Below are 20,664 nucleotides of genomic sequence, written 5' to 3' on the forward strand. Positions count from 1 at the left end.
AAAAAAAAACCACCCAACACACTGGTAACAAATGTTATGTATAATTGTAATGATTCAAGACATGTGGTTCATTATATATGTCAAGAAATGAGGTACATTCTAGCAGTGCCTCTTTTCTTATCATAAATAACATACCGCTTATCTTGAGTGGCTGAAATTCCATTGTAGTAACTGGATTCCTTGCCCCTATGATATACATAACTTTTGTTAGCAGTGTGTTATTATTTCTTGAGAAAAATGCAAAATTAGTCACAAATTTATCAAGGGGTCTAGTACCACCTTAAAGATCTTTTCCGTGCAAATTGTGCCAGGTTTTGAAAATATTTTGGTGATAAGATCTGAATCTTAAATTGAAATTCGTGCTTCCAATGCTTCACAGACAAGTATTTATTGCCTAGTGTAAAAATATGAAAACCGATAATCTTGAGAAACAGTTTCTTGAGTCTGGAGTGACAAAGCAAAACTGCAGTCTCTGTTCATTATTTGAGGTATTTTCTATTTTGCTGCGGAAACGTGCAAAGTAGAAAAAAAATTGGCAAAAAAATCAATCGATTCTTAGGTAACACAGAATGATAGACTAAAGCCAAACTGCAGCTGGTCAGTCAAAACATTTGTTTGCACGGTGAGGTCTCTAGTTTGCATTACAGCCTTTATATCCGTGGCATTCGATCTCTGTATTGACCAATTACCTTATCAACTCTGTTGGGAAAAGAGCCTGACACCTTTTGGGCGGAAGAGGATATCAAGAGGTAGTTTTTGATGGAGGGCTATCTATGTTATTCCTTTAATATTATTGAGAATGTAATATCATATTATACATGCTATAGGTGGGTAAGTGGCTGTTCTAAAATACTTAAGAATTTGAAATTATTGGTTGTTATATAGACAGATCAAATCAAATCAATATTGAATGAACTTCTTGAGTTGGAGCGTATAATACAACTCAATTACTCGATTCTAGATTAACACAGAGTATAAACTAAAGCTCAACTGTGGGTGGTTAGTCGTTGCATTTATTAATTTTGCCGCGATTTTTTGGCTTTTGGCTCAAAACTAATTTTAAATCTCCCAAAAACATTTGATTCTTTTGCCACGAATTTGGCTGCAAACTAGTTTTGACACCCCCATATAAACATTAGTCGATTCATGTGTGACACATGTTATAGACTAAATCCAAACTGCAGCTGGTCAGTCATGCATTTTGTGTGCACACAACGAGGTCTCTAGTTTGCAGTACATCCTATGCATCCATGGCAGGAACTCTACATTGAAAAACTACCTTGCCAAATCTGTTGGGAAAAGAGCTTGACACATTGTGGTCGGAAGAGGGTATCAGTGGGTAGTTTCTGATGGTTGGCTATCAATCTTATTCCTTTAATATTGTTGAGATTGTAATGTCTTACTATATATACTATAGATGAGTAAATAACTTTTCTAATTTGTAATTATAGGTTAGGTTAAATCATATCAAATTAAATCAAGTCAAATCAAACCGCACGAACTTCTTGAGTTGGAGCATTATAATTTAAATATTTTTGAAAAGAAAACACCCAACCCATTCTCGAATCTTGAGTGATTAACGCCCATATGTAGCTTGCAAGTTGTTGCATTAACAATTTTACCGGCAAAATATGACAATTATTTTGAATACTTACAAAATTGAAGATAATGTTAAAAACATTAATCGATTCTTGATTCACTAAAGCCAAACTGCAGCTGGCCAGTCAAAGCATTTGTTTGCACAGCGAGGTCTCTAGTTTGCATTACAGCCTTTATATCCGTAGCATTCGATCTCTGTATTGACCAATTACCTTGTCAAATCTGTTGGTAAAAGAGCTTGACACCTTGTTGTCGGAAGAGGATATCAAGAGGTATATTCTGATGGAGGGCTATCTATTTCATTCCTTTAATATAATTGAGAATGTAATTTTATACATGCTATAGGTGGATAAATGACTTCTCTAAAATACTTTAGATTTGAAATCATTGATCGACACAGATTATAAACTAAAGCCTAAACGTGGGTCAGTAGTTGCATTATCATTTTGCAACGATAAATAAGTTGGCTGAAAAGTAGTTTTGACACCCCCAAAAAACATTAGTCGATTCTTGAATGACACAGGTTATAGACTAAATCCAAACTGCAACTGGTCAGTCAAGCATTTTGTGTGCACACAACGAGGTCTCTAGTTTGCAGTACATCCTATGCATCCATGGCAGGAACTCTACATTGAAAAACTACCTTGCTAAATCTGTTGGGAAAAGAGCTTGGCACCTTGTGGTCGGAAGAGGATATCAGGGGGTAGTTTCTGTTGGTTGGCTATCTATCTTATTCCTTTAATATTGTTGAGATTGTAATGTCTCACTATATATACTATAGATGAGTAAATAACTTCTCTAATTTGTAATTATAGGTTAGGTTAAATCATATCAAATTAAATCAAGTCAAAGCACACCGCCTGCACTTCTTGAGTTGGAGCATTACAGTTTAAGCCAATAATTTTGAAAAGAAAACACCCAACCGATTCTCAATTCTTGAGTGATTAAAGCCCATATGTAGCCTGTAAGTTGTTGCATTAACAATTTTACCGGCAAAATATGACAATTATTTTGAATACTTACACAATTGAAGATAATGTTAAAAACATTAATCGATTCTTGATTCACTAAAGCCAAACTGCAGCTGGCCAGTCAAAGCATTTGTTTGCACGGCGAGGTCTCTAGTTTGCTTTACAGCCTTTATATCCATGGCATTAGAATGCTGTATTGACCAATTACCTTGTCAAATCTGTTGGGAAAAGAGCTTGACACCTTGTGGTCGGAAGAGGGTAGTTTCTGATGGAGGGCTATTTATTTCATTCCTTTAATGTTATTGAAAATTTAATGCCTTACTCTACATGCTATAGGTGGGCAAGTGACTGTTCTAAAGTACTTTATAATGTGAAATTATTGGTTATGAGAGCAAATCATATCAATCAAATCAAATCAATATTGAGACTAATGACCTTTTGAGTTGGAGCATATAATATAACTCAATAATTTGCATTACTGATCAATTTTACCATTTGGCTGAAATCTAAAGTTTTGACACTCCAAATAAACATTAGTCGATTCTTGAATGACACAGGTTATAGACTAAATCCAAACTGCAGCTGGTCAGTCATGCATTTTGTGTGCACACAACGAGATCTCTAGTTTGCAGTACATCCTATGCATCCATGACAGGAAATCTACATTGAAAAACTACCTTGCCAAATCTGTTGGGAAAAGAGCTTGACACCTTGTGGTCGGAAGAGGGTATCAAGGGGTAGTTTCTGATGGTTGGCTATCTATCTTATTCCTTTAATATTGTTGAGATTGTAATGTCTTACTATACATGCTATAGATGAGTAAATAACTTCTCTAATTTGTAATTATAGGTTAGGTTAAATCATATCAAATTAAATCAAGTCAAATCAAACCGCATGAACTTCTTGAGTTGGAGCACTATAATTTAAGCCAATAATTTTGAAAAGAAAACACCCAACCCATTCTCGAATCTTGAGTGATTAAAGCCCATATGTAGCTTGTAAGTTGTTGCATTAACCATTTTATCGGCAAAATATGACAATTATTTTGAATACTTACAAAATTAAAGATAATGTTAAAGACATTAATCGATTCTTGATTCACTAAAGCCAAACTGCAGCTGGCTGGCCAGTCAAAGCATTTGTTTGCACGGCGAGGTCTCTAGTTTACATTACAACCTTTACATCCGTAGCATTTGATCTCTGTATTGACCAATTACCTTGTCAAATCTGTTGGTAAAAGAGCTGACACCTTTTGGGCGGAAGAGGATATCAAGAGGTAGTTTTTGATAGAGGGCTATCTATGTTATTCCTTTAATATTATTGAGAATGTAATATCATATTATACATGCTATAGGTGGGTAAGTGACTGTTCCAAAATACTTAAGAATTTGAAATTATTGGTTGTTAGACAGATCAAATCAAATCAATATTGAATGAACTTCTTGAGGTGGAGCGTATAATACAACTCAATTACTCGATTCTGGATTAACACAGAGTATAAACTAAAGCTCAACTGTGGGTGGTTAGTCGTTGCATTTATTAAGTTTGCCGCGATTTTTTGGCTTTTGGCTGAAAACTAATTTTAAATCTCCCATTTGACACCTTACGAGGAGGGTGAACGAGCGTATTTGTCTCTTTTGCCATGAATTTGGCCGCAAACTAGTTTTGACACCCCCATATAAACATTAGTCGATTCATGTGTGGCACATGTTATAGACTAAATCCAAACTGCAGCTGGTCAGTCATGCATTTTTTGTGCACACAACGAGGTCTCTAGTTTGCAGTACATCCTATGCATCCATGGCAGGAAATGTACATTGAAAAACTACCTTGCCAAATCTGTTGGGAAAAGAGCTTGACACCTTGTGGTCGGAAGAGGGTATCAAGGGGTAGTTTCTGATGGTTGGCTATCTATCTTATTCCTTTAATATTGTTGAGATTGTAATGTCTTACTATACATGCTATAGATGAGTAAATAACTTCTCTAATTTGTAATTATAGGTTAGGTTAAATCATATCAAATTAAATCAAGTCAAATCAAACTGCATGAACTTCTTGAGTTGGAGCATTATAATTTAATCCAATAATTTTGAAAAGAAAAAACTCAACACATTCTCGAATCTTGAGTGAAATCCCATATGTAGCTTGTAAGTTGTTGCATTAACAATTTTACCGGCAAAATATGACAATTATTTTGAATACTTACAAAATTGTTAATAATGTTAAAACATTAATCGATTCTTGATTCACTAAAGCCAAACTGCAGCTGGTCAGTCAAAGCATGTGTTTGCACGGCGAGGTCTCTAGTTTGTTTTACAGCCTTTATATCCATGGCATTAGAATGCTGTATTGACCAATTACCTTGTCAAATCTGTTGGTAAAAGACCTTGACACCTTGTGGTCGGAAGAGGGTAGTTTCTGATGGAGGGCTATTTATTTCATTCCTTTAATGTTATTGAAAATTTAATGCCTTACTCTACATGCTATAGGTGGGTAAGTGACTGTTCTAAAGTACTTTATAATGTGAAATTATTGGTTATTAGAGCAAATCATATCAATCAAATCAAATCAATATTGAGACTAATGACCTTTTTGAGTTGGAGCATATAATATAACTCAATAATTTGGAAAAGAAAATATTACTCGATTCTTGATTGACACATTGTAAACTAAAGCCAAACTGCAGTCTTTGCATTATCAATTTTACCATTTGGCTGAAATCTAAAGTTTTGACACCCCAAATAAACATTAGTCGATTCTTGAATGACACAGGTTATAGACTAAATCCAAACTGCAGCTGGTCAGTCATGCATTTTGTGTGCATATAACGAGGTCTCTAGTTTGCAGTACATCCTATGCATCCATGGCAGGAAATCTACATTGAAAAACTACCTTGCCAAATCTGTTGGGAAAAGAGCTTGACACCTTGTGGTTGGAAGAGGGTATCAAGAGGTAGTTTATGATGGTTAGCTACCTATCTTATTCCTTTAATATCATTGAGATTGTTATGTCTTACTATTTGGGGTAGGTTACTTCTTTAAAAATTGAAATTGTGATTTATTTGCTCAGATCAAATCAAATCTAATCAAATATAAGATCAAAAAAGTTGAATCAAATCAAACCAAATCAAATCAAATCGAACAAGGCAACTTTGTTTTAAGTATTATAGGAGCATACAGATATAACTTTACATATTCTTATCTAAGATAATTGAAAATACCAATTATATTTCGTATTATGTTTCAGAAGTGCAATAAGGAATTAAAAATAGATGTTTATGTCCTCTTAAAAGGATAACTAGAATCACTTCCAACATGGCCAATCCAAACTCAGCATAATTGCGTCTGACCAATGGGCTATTCCAGTTGAAGTCCACCCCTATGGGAGACATGACCATAATCTTCGACTCAAGAAATTTGAATTTCAGATGGGGTTACCAGAATGGGTGACTCCATTTGAAAATCTACACCCTCTGTGTGGGAAATTAAGGTCATGGTTTCCATAGGGGTGTATGGATTTCAACTGGAATTGCCCCATCATGACACTCGATGTTATTACATCAATTGCATATAGGTCAAAGTCATCGGCATTGTGCAATGACCAATTACCACATAATTCAGCAGGGACGTGGACATAACACCTTTACGGATAAGACGCTATAAGTCACAGTTCATTTGTCTCCAAGTATTGAATTAGAGGTATTATATTGCACAATTGTTAGTCCAAATTTGAATTAGGATATCAATATCACTCAAATGTATTTACATTATGACGTGCAATTAGGTTTTGCTTGACTTGTAGTTAATGATGAATACGACAGTAATGATGATGAAAATTGGTATCTCATGACTCATATCTATTTTCTTCTTTATTTGTTTAGGTTTGCCTTTTAAAGGTAAACATTATCTGGCACTTTTTACTCGTGTTCGGTTCTTTGTCTAAACCTAGACCTCAGATACATCATCTTGAATGACGTAATTTCAGTCACCCTTCCCATAATTCAATTTCCCTGCCAAAACATTTAACCTTCAGATGGGTGGATGACCTAGAGTCATCCGAGGTTATTCGCCGAGTAATGTGTTGGGACACTTATGGAAAACGTACACTATATTATTGCCTTATTTCCGTTATTGTTAACGTGATAAAGTGGAGGTTTCTTTGGTGACAAGCCTAAACCCTTTCCTAACACCCCAACCCTCCCCTTCCCCACCAATCAATGTTGGGTGCCACTAGGCGCGTGTGACCAAACAAGTAGGATTCAACATTGATCAGGGGGAGTGGGGGGTTTATTTACATTACCCTATCAAACCGTCCCAACACTTATGGCCAGCATTGCAGGTCTGTATTTTTTCAGCCAACGGGAGATTTTTTCTGAATGTAATTTCTGTGATAGATTTCTCTTGCGCTCACAATGCAAATCACATAACTATCTCGCATAATTCACAGATATGATATTACAACCCCGAGTACATGATTCATGTACCATCCAATATCCGACAGGTGAACATACCTGGTAATAACGTGACTGGGAGTTCAAACTGGTCTCTAGAGTAGCACGGGTCAATTTTAATATGCATGCCTTCAAATGCTTCATCACGAACTTTACCACTGGGAAACAAAAACTGGGTAATATTTTGCATACCGTATCCGCTACATCATATCATCCATTACTGAAATTGGTTAGATCCATAAAGATAATCAACTAAAAACGAGGGGTGAATATTATACATAAAACAAAGCCGTGTAACCTAATTTCTATGCAACAGGGTTCACTCCCTACCGTGGTTATTAGCGCTAATACCCGCAACTTTTATGCGATTGAGTTCAGATTATCCATCAAAACGAAGCCGAAAGACAAGGATGGATACACTTATGCATCAGATTTTAATATTTTACTAAATATTTTTTGCTGTGCTTATTACTCGCCGCTTCTTGTGTATATAGTATGTTGATTTATTCTTTGTAAGATGGTAATCGACTAAAATATGTTTCCCCAATCAAAAAGGTAGTATCTATTTCGCTGATTACCAGCATATACAGTCCCGAATCAAAGTCCAGGTAAGTACATACCCTAAATTAGGCCATCTTCCACTGGCAACCCAATTCCAGTCACACCTTAAACTCAATCACACTGGATTTGTTTACTAGTTTTATAGTAAATTCCAGTAGTAGAAGTGTTGAAATACACCGGGCACAAAAAGAAACTCGTCAGTTATATTCATCCTTGCTGTTCAATAACTTGATAATTTTGGATTATTCTGAAATATACATTTTGTTAATTGGACTTTGCTTTCTCATTTGACACCCTGGTCGTGAAAAACGAACAAGAATTGACCAAGATATGCGCCTCCAAAGCCTCAAACCCCAAAATCAAATGTTGCATTTTCAACGATTTTCAATGGGAACGCATCGTTGTATTGCACACAAGCACCACGGGCCAATCAATAAAGCACACAGTGTAACAGGCACAATTGAATCGTTAAAATTGCAACTTTTCATTTTGGGGTTTGAGAGTTTGGAGGCGCATATCTTGGTCAATTCTTGCTCAATGTTCACGAACAGGGTGTCAAATGAGAAAGAAAAGTCCAATTAACAAAATGTATATTTCAGAATAATCCAAAATTATCAAGTTATTGAACAGCAAGGATGAATATAACTGACGAGTTTCTTTTTTGTGCCTGGTGTATATAAAAGCAATTTTGCACCATTTGGGATCAAATATGACCATTTTGTAGGGAATTCCAAAAATCCTCCAAAGGGGAGTGTAGTTTTGGAACTCGAATTTTCCAGTTTGAAATTTAAAGTATAAATCTGGGAATTAAGTATGCATATGCACTTAAAACCTATCACAAGCTCAAACCCCAAAGTCAAAACGATCTAGACTCAACCTAGCTCATATCTTAAGTCAAAACGATCTAGACTCAATCTAGATCAAATCCATTATGTGAAAACCTATGATAATAATACCCATGCATACTGTCCTACTTTTAAGTAAATTTCATGAATTCATATACATTACGTCAGAATTGTAATACTGCGAATTATTCCCATGAAGATTTTTGAATATGACAGTGCGGTATTGCTTTTACAATCAAAGTATAGTTACATATATTAATATCGGACCAAATGCAATTCCCTTTTCTTCATGCAGACATGTTCCTCAAGGAGATGTCGTTTTATATCCGAGAACTATACACCATCTCTAGCGAGAGTTTGAGTCCATTCTTGAGTTCCTCGCTCTAGATAATTTTTAAAGCATTTCTTGGGGGAATTTATGTCTATTGCCCTCCCTGCAGTTTGTAATGTGACAAAATTGAATTGCGATAGACGATCATTTGTCTGTTAACAATAAATGTATCTCGACCAATAGTTTCCCGATGTATTGCAACCTTCTATGGTATGGTTAATGCTTGATGGGGAGATACTGCAAAATAATTATTTGTATTATATACAAGTGAAGGCCTAATGAACGTTATCTGTGATTTTGTATTTAAATATATAATATGTAAAATTCGTAATTGGGAAAAAGTCTGGAATTCCGACCAATGTATAAAGGGTTGCACCTATATAGTTTGGGGAAAGCGCAATAACATAGGCATATGGTACTTGATGAAAATAAAGGAACAGGGTAACAACAATCCCTTCGCTAGACGGTTCCAAAAATAGCATGCTTAGACGAAGGTCAATATCCTTATTATATGATGTCCTTAGAATAGACTACCTTTGGGATGAAGAATCTAATACCAAAAATAATAAGTAACACCAACTACAACAACGACAGAATAAACAAAATGAAATTCTAGGTTATTTGTTTCCGGCAGGTGCATCAAAAACCAAGATGCGAGATGTGGATTTAAAGAAATTACATTTATTTATTTATTTATTTATTTATTTATTTTCAGCGCGCGTGTTTTAATATGCCAAATATATCTCAAATCACATGTTGCTGTAGTTAAATCGGCTGCAAATTTGATATTACAATTAGAACTTTTAGCAAATTATGGACTGATTCGCAATGAATGTTATTGTTATTGACAACAACAGCAACAACAACAACAGCAACAAAATCATGCGCCACACGTAAAATACCCCCATGTGGAAAAAATGCACTGAAATTGCATCCGAAAAGTATTACAATTACCAGTGTGTTATTATTTTTTTGAGAAAATGCAAAAATAGTCATAAATTTATCAAGGGGTGTAGTGCCACCTTAAGCAGTATAAAATAAAATAAAATAAACCGAAATGGTCCATTGTTTGACAATGGGGCTCTAATAATTAATGTATATTTGTTATGACGAACACTCACATATACATATCTATAAGGTACTCGAACTTAAGCGTTAAGTGGCGTGTGAAGTACGGTATTTAGTTTCATGTAAAGGTGGTTATTTCTATAAATATATAGGTCGATTTAGTGGATAAAAATGCTTGAAGGTATGTTATCGATGATGTAGTAAATACAATTTTTTCTGATAAAATAAGAAATGATTTTTCCTCACTGGAGTAGAAATGATCCTAGTTAAAGTACCAGATAATTTTTTGGTGAAATCTTAAAAGTAGAAAATAGTTTTGTTAATACGTTCTTGTGACGTAAATATTTTATTACTTAGTGTCCGTTTAGCGAAAATCAAATTGCAGTAACTGACAGGCTTTTAACTTGTGGATACTGAATATTTAATCTGGTATTACAGTAAGCCAAGGAATTAAGGTACCAGTCGTGTTCACCCCTGTATATCCTAAATAAAGACAAATATGTCAAAATTAAGCTCTTTAGCTCTAATTTTTAAAGACCTTATTAATGTTGAAATTGGTTGAGAATTAAAGAACGGTGATCTAAAACCTAATTAAGAAACGAAATCAAAAGTTGCACTTTTGTGCTCTAATCAATGAAAGCACGACGCTATTTTAACGTGCAAATCGTGTATATTCTGACTTAAAGTCCCTTTCAGTGATTTGCCCATCCAGACGATCTTAAAAATCATCAAAATTTAGATTTTGGTATCTTTGTCATTGTCATAGATGAGCTAACATAGCCTGCTAGTGGTTCAGCCGAAAGTCGAATAAATGTGCAGTGCAATAAATTATTCCATTTGAAATCCATACACCCCCTATGGAAGACATGACCTTAATCTCTCATACAAGTGGTGCAGAATTCAAATGGAGTCACCTATCCAGGGGGGCTGATGATCAGTAGGGCTGATGATGCGTTCAGGATTGGACGTGAAAATTTCCCACTCAAAAATAGTAAGTCCAGTTGACTAGATTATAGTTCAATATCAATATTGTTTACTACCTGGATGAATGATAATCTTCACAAACGTATTCAGGTAACCCCATTTGAAATTCACATTCCCCGTTTGGAAGATTCTGGTTATGTCTTTCATAGGGGTGTATGGATTTTAACTAGAATAGCCCATTTGAGATGCTAAAGTAAAACAGAATGCTTGACGGGGCTGACTAACTGAAAACATAAAAGGACCCAATGTCTTTCAAAGAAACCCTAAGTGATGTCTTCATACTTCTGCGGGTTTTCAAAAGGAGCTTAGATGACAACGATCTCAGCGGTGACTTTGCATTAGCGTTTCCAGAATATAATCACCATCAAATTTAGCATCTTCCCTTACCGATCCAAAAGGCAGCAACTGCCATTTTTTTGCCGACATTAAAATTTTGCCGCCCCTTAAATGGCTCCAGGCAATTATTATCTACCTACATAACACCAGAAAGATCCCATTTTAACCCATTAAGGGAGGTGGAATGGGCGTGCTCCCAGACCTACATAATTTTTCAACTTTTTTTCTTTTTTGTCATATTTTGTTTAAATAAATCATAAGCTATCAGGTCAGCCAGAAAAAGTTTGAAATTTCCTTTCCGATGATGCAATTTTATGTTTTTCAATTAAAGCAACACGTTTTAGACATGACGGCTTGCCATACTCAATCGAGTCGCAATTTTTGAGTGACCCAGTGACCTCGTTGGAGTAACCTGCTTGTCTAGTCTCCACAGCAGCCAGTTTGGGCGTATGGGCGTAACCAAACTGGCTGCAGCGGAGACTACTGCTTGTCAACACAATCGATACTTTTGCGATCGCAGACTTTGCAGTTCAAAGGGGGCCCAATTGGGCGACTTATAATTACTTTCCAGCAACCCCTGTCCCTTCAATATGGTTGCAAACTGAGTTAAATAGGGCGACAAGAACAAAAACCATGATTTATACCCATAAAGTTGATAGTCCAATCCAGACCTCAGAGAAGTAAACAACGACGTTTGTACGAATCATAAATTGGGCTGAGACTAGAGCAACAGTGACGCAAATTCTGTCAACCACTCACTGCACTGTCACCAATAAACCGTGCACAAACCTCCCTCCGTGTGTAGAACGTTGCATGATTTTTAAGCTTCCTGGACTGGCTGGATATATAGATACACGAGTTACGTATCACGAAATTGAAGGTTGGTATAAATAATGTTCCTATTTGTTATCATTTGATTTTAAAAGCAAGACTTTAAAAGCAAGATTATCATTCATGCGCGCGTGCCAACGCATGATACAATTGATTGAATAAACGCAGCTTTAAAGGTTCGTTCATACTACCACCGCATTTGCGATGCGTTGCTTTGCGATGCGGTGCGTTGTCGCACTGCATCGTACTGCAAAATACTGCATTGCGATATCGCAATGAAGTTAAATACATTTTAACTTGGAAATGCGACGAGTTGCGTTGAGTTGCGGCAAAAAGTAATCGATATATCGGCATCGCAAAGCAACGCATCGCAAATGCGGTGGTAGTAGGTGCGTTGCCGCACTGCAAACTACTGCATTGCGATATCGCAATGAAGTTAAATACATTTTAACTTGGAAATGCGACGAGTTGCGTTGAGTTGCGGCAAAAAGTAATTGATATATCGGCATCGCAAAGCAACGCATCGCAAATGCGGTGGTAGTATGAATGAACCTTTTCAGCTGTACTCGATCCAACCGCGATCGTATACATGGTATACTTGCGTACATGTATTTATTTTCAAACTACAACACGAACGAGTGTGTTGTAGGTATGCCAGTGAATTCAAAATTGCCATCAAACTGCATCATTTTACATATCAAATTAAAGCCCTTGAGTAAAGAAAGCCAAAACTGAAAACACTTTTGTCATAGCACTTTCCGTAACAAAGTTACATCTTGTGAAACTTCAAGATTGACTTTCATCAAAAAGATTCTGCTAGCAAAATTCCCCAAAACGGCATTTAGGGGTGTTTCTAGATCTTAGTCTCATGGCGATAGCAGCTTTTTTTTTATGGAACTGCTATCAAAATCCCTCTAAAATTCCATGTGCGACTGGCTCATCACCATAAAAAATCATATATTTGGGTCCAGTGAAGTATAGAAAACATATTTATGTACATTCATAAATGTTCATACATACCAGAACATTTTGTGATTCTTATTTCATCAAAATATAATAAATCATGTTTGTTAATAATGTTACTCATAATTCTTTGTTATTATTTGGATGAAATAAGTATCACAAATTATTCCGGTATGTATGAACGGGTTCATGTTTTCATGACTAGATTAGGGGTTCATTCATTTATTTTCATGACTAAACGGTTGTTTATGCTCGAGGGGCCGCTTGCGGCCCGATGGCATAAACAACCGTTTAGTCATGAAAATATATGAATGAACCCCGTTCATACATACCAGAACATTTTGTGATTCTTATTTCATCAAAATATTAACAAAACATAACAAGAAACATCATTAAAAACCACAAATTTCGTTCGTTCTCCCTACCACTGCAATCGCACATCCGGGTCACCGGGCATGCCCGGCTCTCGACCAATCACGCACGCCGTTATATAGCGAGTATGTATGAACGGTTGTTTAGCTGTTTAGCGTTTAGTCATGAAAATATATGAATGAACCATTAATTTATTCCCAGCTCTCATGCAACCAATCACACATGCCGTTACATAGCGTTTTTGTATGAATCATGTATTATTACTTGCACATGACCTCGTCTGCTGTCCTGGTTCCAGTTTTGCACTTGATGCAGTACTGCTGACCAGTATAATTGCTGTATTGCATTAAGGGGGTACTACACCCCTGCCCAATTTTGTGCCTATTTGTGCATTTTTCTCAAAAATTATAGCGCATTGATCCCGCGGCATTGATGACAAGTAATAGTGGCAAGGACTACAACTACTACACTGGTAAATTTATTTCAGCACAGACAGCAGTTGTGGAGTTACAGTCACAAATGAGAGAAAACCAGTATTTGATCAATAAATCATTATAAATCAATAACTACTTGCCTTGAGTTGCAGAATTTTCAGTGCAGTATACATGTAGTTGTAGTCCTTGCCCCTATAATATAAATATCTTACTTGTCACCAATGTGTTATAATTTTTGAGAAAAATGCAAAAATATGCACAAAATTGGCCAGGGGTGTATACCCCCTTAAGGCGGAAGTGCAGTATTTAATGTTAGCTTTGGGCATTTAATTAATTTCTTTATTTTCCATCCGGCTAAAGAAAATAATTAAATATCAAAAGCTAACGCTAAATATGGCGCCTTAGGCGCGTGATAGTCGATTCCGAGTTTGTCGTCCCCCGCCCGCGTCACTTTTTGGAAACCAAAAACACCCGCGTCAAATTTTCAAAAATGCCAAAATAATTCATTATTTTCAAAATGTCAGTGTTTTCACCAGTTTAAGCAATTGGAAACATATATTTTTGTTTGTAAAACATATGATTCATAACTTGGAAGCAAAACCAGGCTCTTTTCTAACTTTTCTAGTCCCTACCCATATAAAAACATGTTTATAAATAACATGTATGAGTGTGGCTTTATATCAACACGCATTTTAGGTCAATAATGAAATCTGATGAAATAATGAAAAATGAAAAATGAAAAAGTCACCTCACCAACCTGGGGAAAAAAAGGGACGATAAACTCGGAATTGACGGGTGTGTTATCATCATTATAGGCAAATGACAATGAAAATACATGTCACCCAATGCACCACGCAATTGAATAGCAATACCGGAACTGCACAGTTTTTGAACTTTTTAACATGTTAATAATTGCCTATTTGTCGTAATATTTTTACACCTCTTATAGTAACTTCTTACCTTGCCCACAGACTGATGATAGCTTGCCTTCACATTGGAGGCTAGAGTCCAATCAGTGGCAGCACCAGGAATATTTTTCAGGGGGCATAGGGCGCAAAGTGAATTTCAGGGGGCAAAATCAACAAATTTTGCGCAAAATTGCTGCAAAAAGTGGCAATTTTCGTAATTTTTACTTTTTACTGGGGGGCAAGCGTTCTGACTGGGGGGTACTTGCCTCGGGCACTTACCCCCATGGTGCTGCCAATGAGTCCACTGCCACTAAAATCTGGAAGAAATCGATGATGCATGTAGAGGGCAGCCAATCCTAGGCAATTTGACAAATTTGAATAGGGACCAATTCATGCACATCCAAGGCAAAATACATGGTGTGATCAAAAATCTTGCTATTAAAATTGCACTTTGGTTGAATTTTAGACTGTTCAACATGTAGGCAACCTTTGCTCCAAAGATACATTTAATACATCAAAGGAGACTTCATCCAAATTTAAACACCCGGTTTAAACATCAGCAGAATAAATTACAGGCATTGCAAAAAATGCTAATCCTTATTCTCTTTTGGAATAACTCTGACGCTGATTACTTGCACAGGGTTGACTCTTAATTTTTCTCAATTCTAGTATCTACAGCTTTCATGACTATATATGAGGAAGGCAGTACGTAGGACCATTATGTTTTGGGATAAACTGTGTCCTGCGGTGGAGCCAACACAGAAGATCAAACACAATATCATTTGTTTATAAACTTCCTTTATTCAGGGTAGCCCCTTCAATGACAAAGCACAGATTTCAAACATTTTTATAGAGATACCTACCTAGCCTACATGTATACTGATGAGAACAGCCTGATGAAATTGTATAATAGGTATTTTGGGTGATTGAGGTATAGAGCCCTTGGCGTTGATGATTATTTAAACATTTCATTTTTTATATACCCTTGGCGTTGATGATTATTTAAACATTTCATTTTTTATATACCCTTTCCTACAGTTAAAAAAGATGAACCAGCCACGGAAGCTTCACCAAATATTTGACAAACTTGTTGATGCACTAAGAAGGGTTCAGACAGACACCATATATTGATGCAAGCTACCTACATGTACATGTATCACCAATATGCAAGCAGATGCTGAAGCAAACCATGGATATGTAACAGTTACTTTTGCATGCAGATATGATTATGCAGGTTAGTTGGGTTATAAAACACTGTAAGAGCATACATTGCATAATAATAAAACGTGCTTTTTTAGGTTCTTGTCCACACCCGCATCATCATTTTTTTTTAAATTCCTTTTCAATTTTCAAGTGTAACTTTCAATTCTCTATGATCATAAATTAAAGAAATTAAAGAATTTATGCAACTTCGAAATTTTTATGTTATTCTACCACTCTGCACTCAGCAGAATCTTCAAGTCAAGATATGGAGCATTACATTTTCTAAGAATGCATAAAAAAACCAAAACATACAAAATAACAACAACAACATCCCCCGCCCAAAATGCATGAAGAAAAAGAAATTTTATGTTATTTTATTGTTTTGATAAGATGGACTCTCAGTTATCTTACTGACAATTTATTATTCACAGTTACCAAAATATAAATATTCTGGGTATGTTATAAAAATGCACCAAAACAAGGCATAAAACAAACAGCCACAAATCAGTTACATTAAAAAACACATTCTGCATAACCATGACAACAACACAAATCAAACCCGTTGATCATGACATCCCTGTAATGTCATGCACATTGCCAAAAGAAAACAATGAACCAATAAATGTGTGGGAATTTAATTGACTCATTTAGCTAGGGCAACCACCTCACAAATTTACTGAGTATTAACTTCATTTCATACAAAGAATTGATTTCTAAGGTTCTCTCTGAAAATTACAAGCCTCTCTGAAAATTTCTAGCATTACATCTTAATTTTGTGTTTACAATTTTTTTACAGTTGCTGATGTGGAAAGTCAACGTCATGTTCGACCCAATTCAAGCTTGTAAACCTGATGATGCCAACATCGAGATGTACTACCACCTATTCACTTGCCAATAACTCAACAATCTCAAAAAGAACTCTGGAAAAGAACTATTTTCTTCTCAGTACCATAAAGTCAACTCATAAACAATGTGGTTGTGATAACCATCTATAAAGCTATAAACATTGAATTTTCTTTTTAATTGTGTAAGTAAGACAATATGGGGTGTGTATTTATTGTGCATTCAACAGAGAGACAAGGGTGTGTATTTATTCTGCATTCAACAGAGAGACAAGAATTGTTTATTTTAAAAATGTGATTACGTTTTGTCTAATGAAAGAAAGTTGTTCCAGCTTTACCACAGGCCACAGTGCAGGCCCAGGGGTCATGATTATTTGTGGCAACATTTTGAGATGGAAAATTTTGAGTGGGGAAAAAAACAAGTAAATAAATACCATAAAGAAAGAAAAGAGGAAGTTGGATATTTGGAATATCATAACACACAGTCAACTCTGTAGAACTTTTGCATTAAAATAGCAAATTTTCATGCACTGCATAACATTATGTACTTTGACCAGTAAAATAATTCCACATGTTGGGACAGCTTGAAAATATCTGGGTTACAGTTGTGGGGGTGTAACATTTTGAACAGATATTTTTTTTTGCAATGTTGCTGTGATTTTGATATTAATTAGGTTATCCCACTGAGAAAAAAATCATAAAGGGAGAATATGTGATGGCGATTGGGCAGGGCTATTCAAAAAAACACAAGTGCACACACCTTATAGAGGAGTAACTTTTCAATACAAGAAATTTCTGCATTTCCAAGTTTGCTATCTGCAGATGAATGGAATTCCAGTTGCCAAAGTCACAGGAAAGGGCTTGGAAATAATGCAATTACGGTAAATGAATGGAAAATCATGGAAATGTAAAACATGAGCTCTCAAATTGAAAAAAAAAGTGAAAAAAAGCCTGGGTTTCCAACAGTCACAACTAGACAAAAAAAGTCCAGAAATCCAAATTCCTCTGTAGGGGGTGTGCATCTATTTTTTTGAATAGCCCATTTCTTATGTATGGGGTGTGACTGGCATAACAAGGTTAATGGAACAGGGGCACAACCAGGGGCGTAGCAAGGGCATCGGGGCCCATGAACAAGGAACAGTACAGGCTCTTTTAACCAAGGCGAGATTTTCCTTATGGGGCCCTGGGCCAGGCCAAAATGTGGAGCCCCAAACTCACATGCGGAGGCATGTGCACTCAAGTCAGTAGCCAAGTTTTGGTTTACGTATAACATAGGCCTAGAGGGGGACTATATTTTGTTCCAATGTTACTAGGACATTTGCGTGCAAAGCGAAAAAATTCAATTTCAGACTATCCCCAGCATGACTTTTGGTATTTGAATGTGCGAGAAGCACAGACAGTTGAACAATTTTGCCCTATTCTGGCAAAAAAACATGCTGTTACTGGGGTTAAAAGAAAGATGCATAGGGCAATTTTGGGGCCTTGGATCCGGGCCCATCTGGCCCAATGGTTAATTCGGCCCTGATCTCCATTATCAGCCCTTATTTAATTTTCGCTTTTGTGTTCGGGGCCCCTGAACCCTTGGGGCCATGGAATTTGTCCACCCTGTCCCCCCGCTTGCTACGCCCCCGGGCACAACTGTCTTTTAAAAAATATTTGAAAAATTATTTAGTGAATAACAGTACTGAAGAGCAGGACTCTTAAATTTTGTTGTCACGGTTTTCTGCTCAGTGACCAACTTTATCTGTCTTCATGGCCTGTGTTGGTCTAGTGGGTGGGCGTGGGGTGTTGCTGGATGGGTTGGTTGGGTTCGGGTGGCCCGCGGAGGAGGGGTGTAAAAGATAGGCAGGGGTCACTGAGCAGATTTCCATCTTGTTATAATGTGTACATCCATATCGGGAGGGTGGGCTTATCGGCTGCTGCATGCATCTCTTTTCATTTGTTGGCTTTGTGTGGATGCCGGACTCGTCCCGGGTCCCAGTCGCTTGGGGTCGTCCCCGGGTTGCCTGGTTTAGGAATGTTTACTGTATTCCTACATATAGGCAATGTGGCTTGGGGATGATTTGGAGTGGCCTCCGTGTGGCTTGGGTCTGGTTTTGTTCCTGGATGGTAGGTTGGGGGGGGGGGGAGATGCATGTGGTGGATGGCAGGTGCACCCTTGTGGTGTGGATGTACACACAATGTGTTTAAATAGTGCAATAGTATATCTTTTTATGTAATTGCCTCAATGGGTTGGAGGAGTCATCTCTCACATTTCTGGATTTTTTTCTGGCAAATTTTACCCAGAAAGCCCATGCAGAAAAACCCCGCTTTTACTTACTTTCCCAGCTCCAAAAGATCCCCATTAACCGGTACACTGTCAGCTCCTAAAGACCCACCACTTGCAGGGGAACATACCCACCAAAATCTATGTGCCACCCTGGAGCAGCCCACTGAGGAAAGGGGAAGATTTCAATTATTGTATTGCATTACAATTCTCCATGCATGAGACCCGCAATCTTCCCTGTTAACTATTTCAGCATTTTAAAATAAATGCCTTTAAAAAGTGCAGCACTTCCAGATGCAATATTTGTAAATTGTATCCCATTTGTTATTTCAAAATTTATATAATTTGAAGTACTTGTCATGGACTCGATGAATAATCTACATCAAGATGATATCTTTTTCTGTTATTTTGCAAAGCTTGCCAACATTGCACTTGCATGTTTTGTATAATTTGTATGTTTTTAGTGTATGAACATGTTCATGTACTGTAGAGGTCTGCTGAGCACTGTGCCTAATAACAACACAGCTCTTTAGCATTTTCAGTGCTCTGTGGCAGCTCAGCAGATCTAATTTGTGTTGATTTGTTCCATTTTGTTTTTGGAAAATTGTCAGATGAATATGAAAATAAACTTGTGTTCTCGTACATTGACTGTCTTCTTTCACAATGCAAAATAAAATGTTTGGTTGCCCTCAGTGACGGACCGAAAAAAGTTAGAAATATTGGGTCATTTTTTTCTAATAAATTTTTACAAAAGAAACCTTATTTGGACAGTATCAAGACCATTATATTTGTTATTCACCACATTTATTTATTATTTTATTAGATTAAATACAAGAAGTATTTCAGTCCAGTCCAAAATGCTAAATTTTTGCCATAAAATGATCAAGCATTTGTCAATACTAGCCTTTTCAAGCTGGAAGAAAAATGGAGGAAATGCACATGAAACCAACATACTTGAATACATTTCAAAACACATTTGAAAATTGTGTGGGTCCAAATCAATTGATGTTCACTTTTTTAAAGATAATTTGGTCTTTTAATAACCAACATTATCTTGTGGTTTCAAACCTGTGACCAAAGTAGCAATTTTTTACAATTTTGGTTTGACTTTTTAATTATACAATAACTCCAAAATCAATGAAAGTATGCGATTTATACCAATCCGGTTGAAACAAAACTGGATTTAAAGATTTTACTGTAGTGCATAACAAAGGGATCTCCTGGGACTCAAATAGGGTGATGTATATTAGCTTATAATTGTTGTTATTGTATTGGCTTAATAAAAAGAGGCCAGAGAATCAGGACTTTCCATCAGATGTAGAAAAATGTGGCATCCAGGAAGCTTAGGGGCATTTTGAGGGAAATGTTGCTATTATAAACTGAAATTTTACATTATATAAAATAATAAAAGAAAGAACAAAATTATTCAGCCCTGCTCACCACCATTAGGGCATGTGGGGAAAACTTTGGATGAACAGTATTCATTCCATTAACCACCCATGCCCCTATTTAAGTGCCTGCCCAGCGACTTATTACGTTATTCCATCATTTTGTGCAGGATCTAATAGGATCTTCCATCATTATGTGCAACTACACAACTATATATTATATCCAACTAACTATTATATCGAACTACACATGTATCAAACACGTACAGCATGCACATAAAAATCCATTTTACATATTCTGTAAATAATATA

The 20,664-nt window shown here is 36.4% G+C and overlaps 1 long non-coding RNA gene across 1 annotated transcript; it reads left to right on the top strand.

The window, feature by feature from the left end:
- Nucleotides 1-11,835: 11,835 nt before the first annotated feature.
- Nucleotides 11,836-19,657, top strand: LOC140169641 (uncharacterized). The gene is made up of 3 exons (XR_011861375.1): nucleotides 11,836-12,025; nucleotides 15,692-15,887; nucleotides 16,653-19,657. It is a non-coding gene; the product is annotated as an uncharacterized lncRNA (long non-coding RNA).
- The last annotated feature ends 1,007 nt before the right edge of the window (nucleotides 19,658-20,664 follow it).

The sequence above is a fragment of the Amphiura filiformis genome, chromosome 14 (genome assembly GCF_039555335.1).
Source record: "Amphiura filiformis chromosome 14, Afil_fr2py, whole genome shotgun sequence".
In the NCBI taxonomy this organism is placed as follows: domain Eukaryota; kingdom Metazoa; phylum Echinodermata; class Ophiuroidea; order Amphilepidida; family Amphiuridae; genus Amphiura; species Amphiura filiformis.